Raw genomic sequence first — 16,568 nt, 5'->3', positions numbered from 1 at the left:
ATGTGCAATAATTACTTTCTGCTCATCACAGGGCCCTTTGTAGTCCAGACCTGACTCATTATTATTATACTTGGCTCCAATGCTAACAAGTTCCACTTGTGAAGCGGCATCCTGGGCAGAAGATCCAAAAGCCTTGAGCTTCTGATGGAGGTGCAGATCCTGGAACGGCATCTGGTAGGCCATTATTTTTAACAGGAATAAACAACCCATCTTCTCGGTTTGTTTTTCATTTCCAAGGATCACAGACTGGCCACGAGAGCGCGGGTAAAACACAGGATGCAGGACACATCACCCCATCGCTGGTTTGCCAGTTCTATCCGCAGGAGTGTAGTCATTCTCTCTATGTGTCCGTTCCCATGCCCCCTTGTCTAAAGAAAAACTCGGCCTGTCTCGACTCTCAAAACACTGCGCAGAGGATAAACGTAAGCTTTCTGATGCAATTATAAAAGCAAGGCCTGTCTGCTTTCTCGTTTCGATTTCAAAATAGACCTCTGGCCAAATCGAAACACAACCACCACCAGGACTGGTGTCATGAAGAGGAGGAAAGAGAGGGCCTCCCAGCTCCCCAGTCCAGGCGGCAGAGGACCCCACTTTACAGCGGCAGCTCTTGTCCGTGATTGCTGCCATAACCCTCGCTTACTCTTGTTCTCTTCGCCATTGTTATTCTCAGACAAGACTGTCTTGAGCTTTGCAGAGCCCCTCAAACGTCGTCGCCACGCTGTGCCTCAGTTCTCTTTGAGCATGAAAAGAATGGACAGGCTTTAAAACGGCCTTCGGTACAACAGGGAGGGTCTCGGCCGAGAAAGGATGGAACCCACCACCCCATCCCTTCCCCCACTGTGGATCAATATGGTCTTTCCATTTTAAATGGAAAGGGAGCCCATAAACCCATTTATGCTTCCTGAATTGGCTATTGGGCAGTGAAATATTGCTCACTATCGAACTAGATGGCTTCCACAGCGCAGTAACTGGTCCCTAACAGCCTGGCCTACCAGATGCAACAATGGAGCTGGGCGTGCGGGAGAGGGATGGAGTTTTGTGCCAAGATGAAGATCAAAGGCCTTCAGGAGGAAGGAAGGGGGTAGGGGGCTCAGGCTTTCTGTTCCTGTCCCTGAAGGGGCCACCAAGGGTTGAACTCAAATAGGCCCTGACATTCAGTGTCAGAGGTTAAGGAGGGGGTTTATGGTAGGTGCCAGAATTAAACAGGAAAATATTTCCAAGAAGCTTCCGATACCGCATGGGGCCTCTGGAAGCAGCTGAGCACCGGAGTGCTGGCAGAGAAGCCCTGGATTTTTGGAACAGACCTGGGTTCCACAGAGGAAAGGGAGCATACTGAGCAGCTTCCTTTAGCACTATTGCCATGCAAGGGAGATGGGCTTAGGAGGAGGTCCGAACTCAGGTCATTCAGCAATACCTAAGGACTGCAGTGTAGGCTGGCAGCTTTGGGGAGAAGATGAGCAGTCAGCAAAGGGTCAAAGGTTGTGTAAATTAGTGCTACCAAGCCTTCAGACCAAGAAGCCAGGTGACCTGGGTTCAGAGAGGCAGTTTTAGAATCGATACATTTTTTTTTCTTAATTCTTAGGATTTCCATAAAAGCCTGAATTAGTAAGATATTATCCTAAGGTCTTTATTACCTGGTGAACATCTAAAAACTTGTGTCCCGTGTCTGGGAATGGAGTGCAGTACAGGACTTGCTCGGCATGAACTAGGCCCTTGATTTGATGCCTGGAAATGCACAAACCCAGGGATGTGGTTCCTGCCTTTTATTCCAGCATGAAGGAGGTGGAGACAGAAGCATCCTTGGCTACATAGGTCAACATGGGCTGGCTATGTGAGACCCCCCATTCCCACACCCCTAAAAAAGGCATGTTTCTTCACACTGAAAAACTAAAAAAATACAAATGGCAACGTTTTCCAACAGGAGAAAGACATGCAAAGTTACACAGCAGAGCAGAAATATCCTTGCTGTCTCTGAAGTCTCCTACTGCAAGCAACCACGATCACAATCACCTCCATATACATCCTTCCAGATTGCCATGAACACGTACATATGCATGTTTGTGTATAAATTTGTGCGCATGTGCATGTGTGTGCGCGCTTGTCCTTCGCATACACATGGGAACGGTTAAGAGCTTCCAAAATAGTCCCTCCCCATCCAGACCCTCACTTTGTCGACTGTCTAATGACAAGCCTGGATGGGTCCCTTCTGACTTTGGGCGATTCCTATCAAAAAATCCAGCCAGAAGCCAGGCACGAGGCAGCTTGAGAAGTTGAGGTGGACTCAGTAAGGGGAAATAGAGGCTTCTGGGTCCATGGGAGGTGACCGACCTCAACCAAGAGTCTCCAGGGCTGGGCACAGGGCCACACAAGCCACAGGCAGCATCCTGATCAACACATGCGCTCACCAGGAGTCTGGAGTTGTAGTAATACGTGTTTCACAGAAAACTTTTGTTTTCTCAGTCTCAGCAAAGCAATTAGCCCCAGGTCACTTCACTAGAAGAAGCGGCCCGAGGGGACCTGGGTACATCTCTCCAGCACTCATCATTTTCAGGGTGGACATAGCGGGAGAAGAGCTGCAAACCACTTGACATTAGTCTTCGCGCCAGCAAGTCTTCGCGCCAGCAAGTCTGGGAAGCTGCGGGAAATACTAGTATGCACTTTGCATGTGGCCCTGCCCTCCAAATGGCCTGGGCCCTCAGCTCCACACAACCCAGGAAGGCATTACTACAAGGCAGGGTAACCATTAGATAGTGGGTGGGGCCTACTCAGAGGTTTTCTCCTAGGGAGCAGCAAACCCTTGAAAGGAGGGAGTCGCTTGAAGAAATAATGAGATACCAGCCACCCCTCCCCCACCATGTCTTTCTTTTAAAAATAAAAGTCTCATTACACAGCTGAGGGTAGCCTCAAAAACACGACCCTCCTACCTCAATCTCTGGGACAACCCCATACAGGTGCACACCACTGTGCCAAGCTTTTAAGCTGTTTCTCTTTCTCAAGTAGATTATTTCTGGTGTTTCGTCACACTAATAGGAAACCAACTGGCCCTTTAGAAAGGGTCAGAAAATCTAACTTTTTCTTTGGCTTGGCGTCTATGACCTATGCTACTGTGTCTGCTAACACATTTGAAATCGAATTTTATGGTAGAACCCAACCTGGAACTCAGATGTGCACGGTCTCACCTTGCCCTCGCCCAGTCATCCTGAAGGAAATGGTGTCACCTCCTTTTCTCCCCATGAGCAAAGAAGGTTGACAGAAGCTAAGCGGCTTTCCGAAATTCACTTGGAGACACATCAGGTCCGGGCCAGGGGTCTTTCCACTCAGCACCACCAACTTAGGATAGAAAACTTCTCTGGCTCCACGGAACTACTCTCAAAATACCGAATGTTAGAAGCAGTGGCCAGCTCCAAGGGGTCGTCATCAGCTTCATCTCAGGCAGACCCAAGCTCCTCCATGCCTGAGGCAACTCTATGAGGGAAGAAACACTGGTGTTCTGCAGTTGATGCCACAGAATAAGGAAACGGCAGGGCAGAGCCTCCAAAATGTCTAAACCCAGAGCTGGACTTGGTGGCTCACGCTTGTCATCCTAGGCCTAAGACAGCCGAAACAGGAGGGTATCAGGAAATTGCGAGCAGCCTGGGCTACACAAGGCGCTGTGGTTTCGTGCAACATCGCCTTGCACTTGTAGGACACCAGAAGCCCTGCACATTGCACTAGGAGAACAACCCAAGACAACTGGTCACTGTCGGTGTGAGCAAGCTCACATGAAATATGCGCAAAACCACAAAATGCAACAAAATGTGCGTAAAGTCATTCTTTTCTTCCTTAAGTGTTAAACATTTCCCGTGTTTCTACCAAAAACAAGATAAAAAAAAAAAAGATGCCATAAATATAAGCACTATTTGGAAAAACAAAATAAACAAACAAAATCCCATGACACAACCCTGGATAAAACAAGCAACTGTAAGATAGGACATCGACCAAAGAATTTACTCATTTGGTCTTACACTTTCAGATTATGATCCTACAAAACAAAAATCAGAATGACACAAGAGAGGGATGGAGGAGCCATCAAGAAGGCAGTGGTGGGTGGTGATGGCATACTGTCTTTAATCCCAGCGCTTAGGAGGCAGAGGCAGGCCTGGTCTGTAGAGCAAGTTCAGGACAGCTAAGAACAATGTAAGCTTCACAGAGAAACCCTGTCTTGAAAAGCAAAAGAACAAACAAACAAAAAAAAGGCATCCAGGCCTGGCAGAATAGAGGGAACAAGGAAGCAAACCCTAGAATCTCTGTATACTGGGGAAGGTCCGCAGGACAGGCTAGCAGCGGGAACTCTGAAAAATGAGAACGAGATGAGAAAACCTTAATGAAATAAGCAGGCAAGCAAGCCCCAAGGGATCCACACACACCCCTGCATACATGACATCTCAGACGGTGCAGAACAGTATGTGTGCTGTGTTTACATTCATACCTCATGATAAGGGCTAATAAATAAATCCATCAGGCCTGATGGGAGATCAACAAGAACCACACCAGATCTCAGCGACCAAGGGGTGCCATTGTCTTTTCACCTTTGCTCTAAAAATAAGCACTTCCCAGCTATCTGTGGCACATCCAAATTGCAACACCATGGTTCTACTTCAGGGCCATTATTAAGTAAATCAAAGGTTCCTGGCACGCGGCATTGCAATAGGAGAGTAGGCCAGACACCACCCAAATGAACCCTGAAGATGCTATCCAAATTCCTTACTTGGCCCGATAGACTCATCATTCCTCCGTCTAACAACCATTATCCCTAGAGAAGAGGCTGCATTGCTTTGCTGTTTGAGTTTTGTTTGTTTTGTTTCATTGTTTGAGACAGTATCTCTTGTCCCACAGAGTGCTGCACTTACTATGTGCCTGCCGCTGGTTTTGAACTCCCAATCTTCCAGCCTCCACCTCCCAAGAGCTAGTTGCTATGAGTGTGAGCTACCTCGCCCGCCACTACATTGGTTTCTTGTTTCTTCCCTTGTCTGGTTCCCATATGTTACATCTTCCTACTTAGGTGTCTTCAGCTTCTAAGTCAACTGGCACCAAAACAGCTGTGTCAGCTAAGACCCACGGATCACACAGGCTGGCCCAACTCTAAGTACTTTACCTGAACTGTGCCATTTAACCTTCCTAAGTCTATGCAGCAGGTACTAGTGCCGTACTAACTTTACAGGTGGACAAGTGAAATGGAAACATCTGAACCAATACCACACCTGAATACCGTCAGAGCCATGACTCAAACCCAGGCAATTTGATGTGGACCTGGGAGGTCGGCTACATAGGGTTGTGCAGGGTGTAGCCAGCAAAAGTGACATTTGTGTGGGTATCTGACTTGCTTGTCAGTATCCAGTGAAAAGATAATGCATGCCACATATGTAATTTAAATTTGTTCTAACAGTCACACTAAAAATATCAATAAATATACAGGTGAAATCCACAGTATCAATATATTTATTCCACCTTTGCCAGAACACACTAACATCTCATTTCAGCATGTAATCAATATGAAAATCATCAAATGAAAAACAAATCATCAAGGCAGCAGTATATCTCTCTCTTTTTTTTTTGTTTTTTTTTTTTGTTTGTTTGTTTTTTTGTTTTCCAAGACAGGGTTTCTTTGTAGCTTTGGTGCCTGTCCTGGAACTAACTCCTGTAGACCAGGCTGGCTTCAAACTCACAGAGATCCGCCTGTCTTTGCTTCCCGAGTGCTGGGATCAAAGACGTGCACCACCAACGCCCGTCTATCTTTTTCTAAGTCTACAAAATATAGTTAGTTTATATGCATAGTATTGTTCAATCCAGACCTAAACTAGGAAATATCTTAGATCATCCACAGCCACACAAGACTGTGTTTTACCTTGTTGGGCAGCACAATTTTACCTACAGTTAAATTAACCCAACTTCCCTGGTCCTTGTGTCTCTGGACACTGGCATGACAGTGAACTTGGTCTGTCTACCGTTGGGTTCAAGTCAACCTGCATCAAGAAACCAACAGACCTAACATTTGCTCAACCCCTTCAGAATGCTTCGGACTATGGTTCTTCAAGTTCTCCACAAGTCTCTAATAAATACTGCCTTCTTGGCTGCAGGGAGATTCAAGAGCTAGGCCTCCTGGGAAAAACTGGCAAGCCGCTGAAACTTAATTGCCCATCTTGTAGAGCAGTTTTCCAGAAGACTCTATCATGTACCTTTTTCTCTGCTGCCCAACAGTGGAACATCTGGAAGCTTCTACTCCTCGCAGCTGGGCGGGCTGCTTATCCTTAAAAAGCCTGATTTATTATCTCAGCAGTGGGAACTTGTAGGGGAACAGTCGTGCCCACCAGGGTAGAAAGGAAGGGTGGCTGGCAGGTGGTGGGTGAGTTAATCCTTCAACGAGAACAGGAAGAACGCTTTATCAGTGTATCAAGCCCGGCAACAGGGCAGGGCACTGGACAATGACCGGACTACTGAAAATTCACCAGGGTACAGTTCTGTGAGGTTAGTGTGAAGCCCCGTCGCATAAATAAGGTCCATGCAACCCTGCACTGTCCTGGTTGGTCACAATTTGGTCTTAGTCGTATGCTTGGGTCCTAGGGAGCTAGGGCTGTGGAATTTCTAGACCAAGATTACAAACATTTCTTAATGGGATTTGTTCCAGGCTTTGTGCTTGTAAGCAGCTTTCCACAGAAACTCTACTGCGTATGTGGGGACAGAAGGATGTAATATTGCTATCAGAAGTGTGGCATAGAAGTTTCCCTTGTGCATGGCCTACAGGAGTTACTGGAATGAGCCTCCTGCCAGTCCACTCCCTCTACCTAAAGGCCCAACCAGCAAAAAGGGATTTGTTTGTCATTACGGACCAGGACAAAGTTGGGTATGAGTGGTTCATCTGCACTTCCCTTCTAAAGGTAGACCCATGCTCCGGAATCTGAAATGGAGGAGAGCAGAATCCATCAGAGCCACAGAAACAGGGCCATCTCTATAAAAGGCCAACAGTCCCAAATCCCAAACAAGCTCTGCCCTTTGCACTATGATCGTCCAGTGCCTCTCCACAAGAATGAAGAACAGGCACTGGGAGCTGCCAGAGGATGCCTGATAGGATCTGCAGCCTTCCAATTGAGTCTCCAGGTCTCAGCTCACCTCAGAGAGGCCTCCTTGATTGCACAGCACACCTGCCGTAGGCGCCCTGATAAAGACTCCGATGTCCAGAGGTTTTCTGCGCTGGCGACTAAGTACTAGAGCCCCAGAGATAGAGATGGCCTCTAGGCAGAAGGGCAGACCACCAGTGGAGACACAGAAGCTCTAACAAGAGGCACCTGGCTGCAAATGCGGGCTCTGGTGCCGCTGGTGATTTGCTTCTCATGCTGGGATATTATCTAGCTGCCCTGCCTCCATTTCTCTACCTTTAGAATGAGGGACAGGGGAATCAACACCAACCCACTTAACGGCTGTAAGGATGGACCTATAGATTCAATGAAGTGCTAAGAGCAGAACCTTCCAACAGCCAAGACTGACCAGAGTTGATAGTGAGGACATAGAGGTCAAAGGGGAAGTAAGTGCTTGACCTCATTATACACACAAATCTCGACTTCCTGGAACTGGACTCCCGGGCAAAGAAGGGGAAACCGGAAGTTAAAGAATGGAATTTGCAGGGTATTAAGTTTTGAATGTACTTCCTTATCCAACAAAGATAAAGTAAATTCTCTTTACCACCAGCACGGACCCAGTAAGGGAGACAAGAAGGGTGACAACGGTCAGTGTTCATTGAACATTTCGGTTCTGGGTGGCAACAGACAAGTGCCAAGGGCTTGGAATCTCATGCAGCTCACTGCAAGGCTCGTCTTCATTTCCTAGTTTTACTGACGGGCAAACTGAGCTGAAATTTGAAGGGATATTAGGGACACTCAGAGCAAGCCTGAGTGAACGGGAGCCAGCGCCTCACCCATGATGCTCTCTGGCCTTAAACACATGGGGGCAATTACTGACATCTGGCTGAAGATGCAGATCTCCAGGCAGAACCCCAGGTGTAAGAAATCCAGGCTCCAGACCTGAAGCAATAGCCAAATGATTAAGTCCCCAGGGGACAAACTGGGCCCCTCTCTGGAAGATAGGTGGGTGGTAATTTGGGCCCCCAGTGTGGAATGTCAGGCAGGTGGTAGCACAGGACCTGAGCAGGGTCATCAAGGAGATGGGGGGGTGGGGGGTGGGAAGAAGGGTAGGGATTCCTGGAGCAACTCCATTAGGGCACAAGTAGACATCTGTTTCTCAATTGGTCTGTTATCCTGAAGGGAGTGAGCCAAGCTCAGAGTAATCTTCCTGGAGGGTGGGGAGGGGGAGGGAGACAACTAACAGCTCCGAATCCCTGCATAAAATGGGAGAATCTCGGAGGAGGGAAAAATGCCATCCAGGTCAGCAGAGAGCAGAGTCTAGATGGACAGGAAATCTGCCTGCCATCTTTTTTTTTTTTTTTTTTTTTTTTTTGGTTTTTCGAGACAGGGTTTCTCTGTGGTTTTTTGGAGCCTGTCCTGGAACTAGCTCTTGTAGACCAGGCTGGTCTCGAACTCACAGAGATCCGCCTGCCTCTGCCTCCCGAGTGCTGGGATTAAAGGCGTGCGCCACCACCGCCCGGCCTCTGCCTGCCATCTTGAGCTTACCTTGAGGAGAAACTGCCAGGGCCAAGCCTCTAGGGTCCACTGGCCCTACTGTGAACCTTGGGTCTTAAGGTCTTAAAGCATTAAAGGGAATCTGAAGGCGACCTTGAGACACAAGCACAGAGTACTCCGCGGGTCTCAAGGCTAAAGGCTTTGTAGGCTCCACCTCATTTAAATCTAAAACTAGCTGGGTGCGGTGGTGCAGGCCTTTAATCCTAGCCCTCAGTTTGCAGCGGCTGGCAGATCTGTGACTTCAAGTCCAGCCTGGTCCACAAAGGACCCAGGACAGTCAAGGCTGTAAAATAACAACAACAAAACCCCTATCTTAAAAAACAAACAAACAAAACACCCTAAAACCAAAAAGACCTACTATTATCTTCCGTTTGGTGGTAGATACTGAGACACAGGCAATAATGTAAATACGAGAGGCTCTGCGGCTCTCAACCAGAGGACCGTAGTTCACACCATCCCACCAGGGGTGTTCCTGTAGGTTATCTATGAGGACGAACAACCCGAGCCAAAGAAATTCCTTCCAACTTAGAGAACCTGTGAATCCAAGAACTCGGTAAAACCCTGGAAAGGCCTTCGGCTGATAATTTCGCACACAGAGTAGGTGTCCAGGGTAACAGCTGCTCAAATCGAATCTCTCCTGTAAATATGCAAAATGGACCAACAGCATCCAGTAAAGAGGTGCTTGGAGGATGGGCAAGACGCACAGGCCCAACTAGGTTTGGTAGCCCACACCAACAATCAAGCGGCTGAAGCCAGGAGAGTTAAATTCAAGGCCAGCCTGGACTGCACAACTACATAGTACTTAGTTTAGTGGGAATACCTGACATTAAAGACAGGAGGCTAAAACCTTAGAGGATAACACAGCCAAATGGTCAAGATCTGGACCCTGACCCTAAGTTAGACAGACGGCCTTAACTAGGTTCCTAACATCAACCTAAAATCAACCAAAAATAGGCAAGATTATCAAAACTAGAAATGAAGGGCTGAAGATATATAGTTCATATGCCTATTTAGCATTCCCAAAGCCCTGGGTTTGATCTCCAACACCATATGAAACCAGGGATGACGACATGTACCTATTATCTCAGCACTTAGAGGTAGAGGCAGGAGGATCAGAAGTTCATGCTTTTCCTTGGTTACATAGTAAATTTGAGGCCAGTTTAGGATGTATGACGCCCTAGAAAAAAACAAAAAAGACAGAAATGATTTTGCACTATGGGATACTCTCAAGAGAGTGGAAGGACAGCCCACAAAATGGGATGGAACTATCAAGAATCATGCATCTGGGAGGCAGGCGGATCCCTGTGAGTTCGAGACCAGCCTAGTCTACAAGAGCTAGTTCCAGGACAGGCTCCAAAACCACAGAGAAACCCTGTCTCGAAAAACCAAAAAAAAAAAAGAAAAAAGAATCATGCATCTGGGAAGGAACTGACACCAAAAATCAACAACCACAATAGCAAGAAAAGTTTCTCAGAAGTTCTTCTAGTACCCAGCAGACACAAGAAAAGACATTCAGTGGTCATTAGAAAAATACAAATCAAAACCACAGTGAGATTACAGTTTCCATCTATAATCTCACACTCAGGATGATGGGGTAGGAGGACAGCAATGGCAGGGACCAGCCTGGGCTACATAGTGAGGCCCAGTCTCAAAACTATAAATGGATAAAAGACATTTGTTATACTTATTAGGATGACTATTAGTGAAAGAATAAATAAAAGAAAAGTACCAAGCATGGAGACAGGAAGGAAAATAGAAACTCGTGAGTATTGGCGGTGGGAATGTAGCATGGTGTAATCAAAAACAATATCATTCCCCTAATAGTTGATCATAAAATTCGTATACACATCCATGCTCAAGGAACTATCATTCACAATATTTGAAAGGTAGAAGCAACCTAAACACACATCAACGGTTGAACAAATAAGTGTGCTACATACACACAAAATACTTGGGCAGTCTCCACAAAGAACCAATGTGATGTACACGCTACAGGGTGCACTGAGCACACTGCGCTAAGTGAACAAAGCCAGTCACGGACAAATGGTGATTGACAGAGAGATGATGTAGGAGAGCAGTCAGAGTCATGGACTCAAACAAAGCTGAAGAGCAGTTTTCAGGGCTGGTGGGGAAGCAAAAGTGTTTAGTAGACAGAGAGCTTCAGTTTCAGATAATGAAGAAGGCTATAGTAATACTTAATAGGGACAGTTATGCAATGAGTATACCTAAAGCCATTGAATTGTGCACTACAGGAAGAAGGAACAAAAGGAAGAGAGGGGAAGTGAGTGAAGAGGGGGGACAACAGACAACAGACTTTTGCTATGATACCCAACGTGGCCTTGTGCTCACTTTGTACCTGAGGTTAGCCTCAAAATTTTCTTTCCTCACCTCCCAAACAGCTCAGATTGAAGACTGCCACCACCGCATAGGGACCCTTGCCTCAACCATTTGTGAGAATGCAATAGTGCTGGCAAACAGGGCTAACATCTACACATGCCATTGTATTCAAGTTGTTAGTAATACTAATTAACAACAGATTATTATTGCCTTAGCTAAGATATATTTTTACTTTTTAAACCACGTGTACTTGTGTGTCTGTGTGAATGTGCGCTATGCACACAGAGACCAGAAGAAGGTGTTGGATGCCACCAGAGGTGGGGTTACTGGCAGTTCTGATCTGCCAGATATAGGTGTTGGAGACAGAACTTTGGTCTTCTGCAAGCATGCCAAGCATTCTTAACCGTTGAGCTACCTCTGCAGCCTCCAACTTGTGACTATCTTAATGACACAATTTGCTCCTCTTGGCCCTTTCTATCACTCCACCTTTCTTAAAGACCAGGGCTAGACCTTCCAGGAACAGTCCAGATTCCTCTTCACTATCCCCCTGACAATCTCAAATACCTCCAGATGCAGGCGCGTCAAGCTCCCTCCTGTCTCCCTGTCCAATTTCCTCTTACAACTCACAGGAAGATGATAAAAAGCTCCATAAAATGGCAGATGATAAAAACTCACATAAAATGGCATAGGGCTGTTTTCCTCAGGACATGGGGTTGGTTTGCATCTTCAAGCGATCCTGCTGTCATCTCTTCCTGTCGAGGGGGAAGAGAAATGAAATCATTCTGATCCGCAGGTCAAATCCGCAGTGGCTAAGCAGACAGCAAGGGAAAGGTCACCGAGCCATCAGGAAACTCACAGCAACCCACACCCCACACAGCAGAAACAGAGAGCCCAGCACGGGTCGAGGAGGTGGTGATGGAAGAGAAATGAACAGAGCTATCTAGAATGTAGGAAGTGGTGGCCTTCCGGGCTCTCTCTACCTGGCCTGGAAGTGTGGAAGGAACTGAAGGAGTGGCCCCACTCGGGTAAATAACTCTAAAGGAAGACATGTTAATTCTGTATCAAGAGATGCCGGACCGGAGTTAACATTAAAGTACACAGTCCCCAAAGTAGGGTGCACCCAACAGGAGGGTTGTTGGCTGAAGCAGTCTGGGGGTGCAGAGAGTTAAATCATGGCCTATCAGAAAGGGCTCAGCCAACCTAAGGGGACAACCATTGCCTGAAAGGCTGCAAACCTTCTGGCCTACAACAGTTGTTTGCTTGGTCTATGATTTCCCTTAAAGTCTCAGTTGAACATACTTGAAACCAGGAGGGGTTTGTTGTAGCTCATTTTGTGTGACAGTTAAGGATGATCGTCACCTTGACAACATCGAGAAACGTCCAGGAGACAGGTCTCTGAAAAAGTCTATGAAGGAGTCTCTAGACTGGATGAGAGATTGGGAAGGTCAACCCAGGGTGAGGACAGCACTATTCCAACGGGCTGAAGTCTTGGACTGAGTAAAATGGAGACAGTGCACTGAGGACCAGTATTTACCTCTGTCTGCTTCGTGACTGCAAATGCCACATGCTCCTCGTGGTGGACTGTGCCCACATGCTCCCTGCTTCTGCCTCCCTAATGTACCACACCCAGCTGAACCCAAGAGATTCTCATATTTTAAAAGCCCCCTTCCATCTCATTTTTTCCTTGGTGGGGTGGGGTTGTTGAAGAGTAAACCCAGGTCCTCACATACTCTCAGCAAGCACTGCACCCCAGTGCTCCCAGCCCAGGCTTCTGAGAAGCAGAAGCTCTACTTTGGCCTCTTGGTTGACAAGGGCAGGTAGAATGAGTTCTAGTCAGTGGGCAGCTGCTCTTTCTGGAGAAGGCTCCACCGTCAGTGTCTCCCATTGCGCCATGTGCTACTGGCTCACCTGGGACATCTGTATCTAATCTGCTCGCTTTCCTGAGTGGATTGCAGTCCTGCGGGGACGTGATGCTTCTGCAGCTCATACTAAGGCCTTAGGAAGGGCTGCACTTAGAAGCTGCTAAGGTTAAAGAGAGGCTACCCGCTTCCTGGAGGAGGTGACCCTTAAACAGGGTCATAAAGCGAAACCACGAGTTCCCCTGTTGCAGAAGTGGGAAGGGGACCGAGTCTTACCCCCCAAGTCCCAGACTGGCTACTTCTTGTGCAATTGTGAGAAGTGAAACTCGGAAGTATGCACAGAGATAAATCTTCTGGAAGAATCCCATCATTCCAAAACTTCCTATTGGTTCAAACCTACACTGTCTGGCTGCTTCTGCTGTGACCTCAGCCAAGGACATCCTCAGGACAAAAGTACTTGACCTCCAAAGTTCAACTGGGGTGGCCTGGCCTATAAACCATTCATTCAGGAGATCAATAAACAGTCAGTGTGAGCAGGCACCCAACTAACAGCAAGAAGTCATTAAAAAACCTTTAAGTGTGCGATCTCAGGGTGCAGTTTGCTGCAAGGGGAAGGGTGGGAAGCGAGCAGGGACACAGGAAAACGCCCCTCCCTGAGGCAGCTGGGGAGCAGAGTAGGGGCTTTAGAGTCTGCTAGCCAGAGCTTTCCTGTGCCATCAATGCACTGTCAAAGTCATAGATGTCAGGAAGGTTTCAAATGCTCTCTTCAAAACCCCCTCACACGGCGCCACACATTCATAAGGCACAAATACTAAAACACATCTCTCTCCTTCGCACTCACAGACTTTAGTTGAAAAAAAATCTTTGGTTTTCCTTTTAAAAGGAATAAGCATGCAGGGAATGTCTTTGTAACAGAGCAAACACGTAAGGAATGTATGGAGTCACGATAGGGAAGAAATATAGCCTTTGGCCCCTACCGGAAGGACAGAAGCCAAAGCCAGACTCAGCCAGCTAAGCATGTACAGAGCTCAGATCAGGCAACAGCAATCAAGGCCTGCAGCCTCCTTCTGGCCCCCCAACCCCACCCCAGTGCACACTTCTGAAAAGCTGACCACCCCAAGAAGGATAAGGGAAGGCAGCCCTTGAGGGAGAGACAGCAGCTGGAGGAAGCCTGGGTGCCCTTGGGCTATGTCCTCCAGCTACAAACCAGTCAAGCTAGGTAAGGAAGTCAGGCCTCAGCCTCAGGGGCTTCTCTAAAGGCAGGGCAAGCAGCATTTCGTACACAGGAGTGGTTGGTCTCTTTAAAATCTCAAGACTGACCGCAGGGATCCCTCAGCAAGGGCCAAACACTGAGTCACAATTTAAGTAGGACAGGGCTGTGGAACAAAACCAGTGGCGAACAAAAGCCACACTCTCCACCAGCGCTCTCCAGTGCTCTCCATAAACTCCAGGGGACTTTCCACACACCGGCCTTTTCCTTTTCCTATTTCCTTTTGGAATTGGGAAAAGTCAAAACATCCAGCCAGAGAGTAACCAATGTTCTCCCAGGCACCGAAACAAGAATATGCACCTTGGGCTGGCCATATAAGAAGATAGATTTGACAATCCATTCTAATTTCACTCCTGCCCAAAGTCCTCAGGACAAGACTGGAGCACCACAGGTCGTTTTAGAGGGCCTCTCTCTGGTTCCGGTCCAGGCCCATCTAGAATCCCTCAAACGTCACCATCCAAGCAGAAGTTCTTTCTGACTCCAAAATGAGCGCTGAATTCATCTTCTTCCCTTCTTCGACTACACAGCACACTGCTCCCCCACACGCCCTCACCCCCAAGCCCCAGCTTGTGCTTCTTCACAACCCTCAAATTGTCTGGTTTCTACTGTTGACTGGCCAGTCTGTTCCCAATCCAGCAATGAGAAAGGAGCCTGTCTGTGCATATATGTATGTATGTATGTGTCTATACTCTTCATTTTGTTTTTTTGTTTGTTTGTTTGTGGTTTTGTTTGTTTGTTTGTTTCTTTTTTTATTTTTTTTGGAACCTGCCCTGAAACTTGCTCTGTAGACCAGGCTGACCTCAAACTCACAGTTCACCTGCCCTGCCTCCCAAGTGCTAGGATTAAAGGCATGAGCCACCAATGCCTGGCTATATTCTTATTCTTAAATTAAGATAAAGTTTCACCTAGCTCAGATTGGCCTTGAACTCTCTACGTAGTTGAAGCCCAGCTTGCAACCCTGAAGCTCCTGGCTCCACTTCACAAGTGCTGAAATTCCAGCTATAGGCCCTCACACCTATTTATAATCTTCCATTCAATGGAACTGAAGGAAACAAGGTGTTATGTAAAATAAGACAGGCCCAGGCAGACAATGAATGACCTCACTCTTCTGCCAATGTCCTTGAGTTTGGGTGGTGATCTCTTGAAGCTGGGGAGCACTGGGGAGAGAGGGTAGTCAAGTCTGTGGGCACCACAGTAGATCGAAGAAATGTGTTCTGTGGCTCAGAGGGGAACTATAGGCAACAACAATGTACGATATATTTCAGAAAAGTTAGAAGAAAAATGTTTCCCCACAAAGAATGGATCAATCTCTAAGGAGAAACACCTGCTTAGAGTCAAACATGTCTATACCTGTTGAAATACCATATGGTGCACAATAAATAAGCATAATTTTTGTGTCAATTAAAAAATATTTTATTTTATTTTATTTTGGCTTAGCAAGATGGGGTTTCTCTGTGTAACAGTTCTGGCCATCCTGGGACTCACTTTGTAAACCAGACTGACCTTGAATTCACTGAGATCCGCCTGCCTCTCCCCAAGTGCTGGGATTGCAGGTGTGCACCACCCAGCTAAAGACACAGCTTTTTTAAAACATGCAACTGTTCTAGTTTGGTTTCTGTTTCTGTGACAGAACCCTGACTGAAACGAAGAAGAAGGCTTACTTGGCTTCCGGATTTCAGTCTATCTTCAAGGGAAGCCAGGGATCTTGGGAGAAGCTAGAGCCCCTGCAAGATAGGAAGAGGCAGGAAGCGAAGCAGAATCCATAGGGAAGAGTGATTTCTGGCTTATCATCCATGTCTTGCTCAGCTACCTTTCTTATACAAACCAGGACCTAGAGATAGCACAGACAATAGTGGGCTGGGCTCTCCTCCACCAATTAATAATTATGAAAATACTCCACAGATATTTTTACAAGCCAATATGCTAAAGGCAATTTCTCCATTAAGGTTCCCTTTTCTGAGGTATCTCTAGTTTGTGTCAAGTTGACAAACTGGGAATGCACCCCCAAGATTATGTCCCAAGTGAGGATACCATACACTTCAGACTCAGGGCTAGACACTTCTGAGCTCGAACTGACCTGAAATCTTCCTCCCTGGAGACAAGCTTTCATGGTAGCAGACGGCATTAAGGAAGCTTCCAGAGGAGAAAACAACCAACAGTCCTATTCAGCTATGACACCTATGAACCACAACAGCGACTGGCATGGCCCAATAACCCTAAAGGGGCAATAGTGGAATACATACCATAGTGGTAACCACTTTAATCAGACTTAAGACCTGCTCGACAAGAGGAACTCGTGCCTTATACCGGAAAACTAGCCAACTACCCAGGGTTAGTGACGTCATCGATACTGTAAGGGGAACTATAACTGCCACTTTACTAAACCAGCATAATCCTTAATCGTGGTGGTGATGGTGCTCTCCTTTAATCTGA

General features: G+C 47.0%; 1 long non-coding RNA gene across 1 annotated transcript in view; it reads right to left on the bottom strand.

Moving 5' to 3' along the window:
• The window catches only part of LOC130889074 (uncharacterized), a 203,021-nt gene that overhangs the window by 173,626 nt on the left and 12,827 nt on the right, over positions 1-16,568 (bottom strand). The window contains exon 2 of the long non-coding RNA XR_009058487.1: positions 11,682-11,758. This is a non-coding gene — a long non-coding RNA (uncharacterized LOC130889074). The remainder of the gene's footprint in view (positions 1-11,681; positions 11,759-16,568) is intronic.

This window comes from Chionomys nivalis, chromosome 17 (genome assembly GCF_950005125.1).
Source record: "Chionomys nivalis chromosome 17, mChiNiv1.1, whole genome shotgun sequence".
NCBI lineage: Eukaryota > Metazoa > Chordata > Mammalia > Rodentia > Cricetidae > Chionomys > Chionomys nivalis.
The sequence above is the reverse complement of the archived record's forward strand: the minus strand, read 5'-3'. Positions and strand labels throughout refer to the sequence as shown.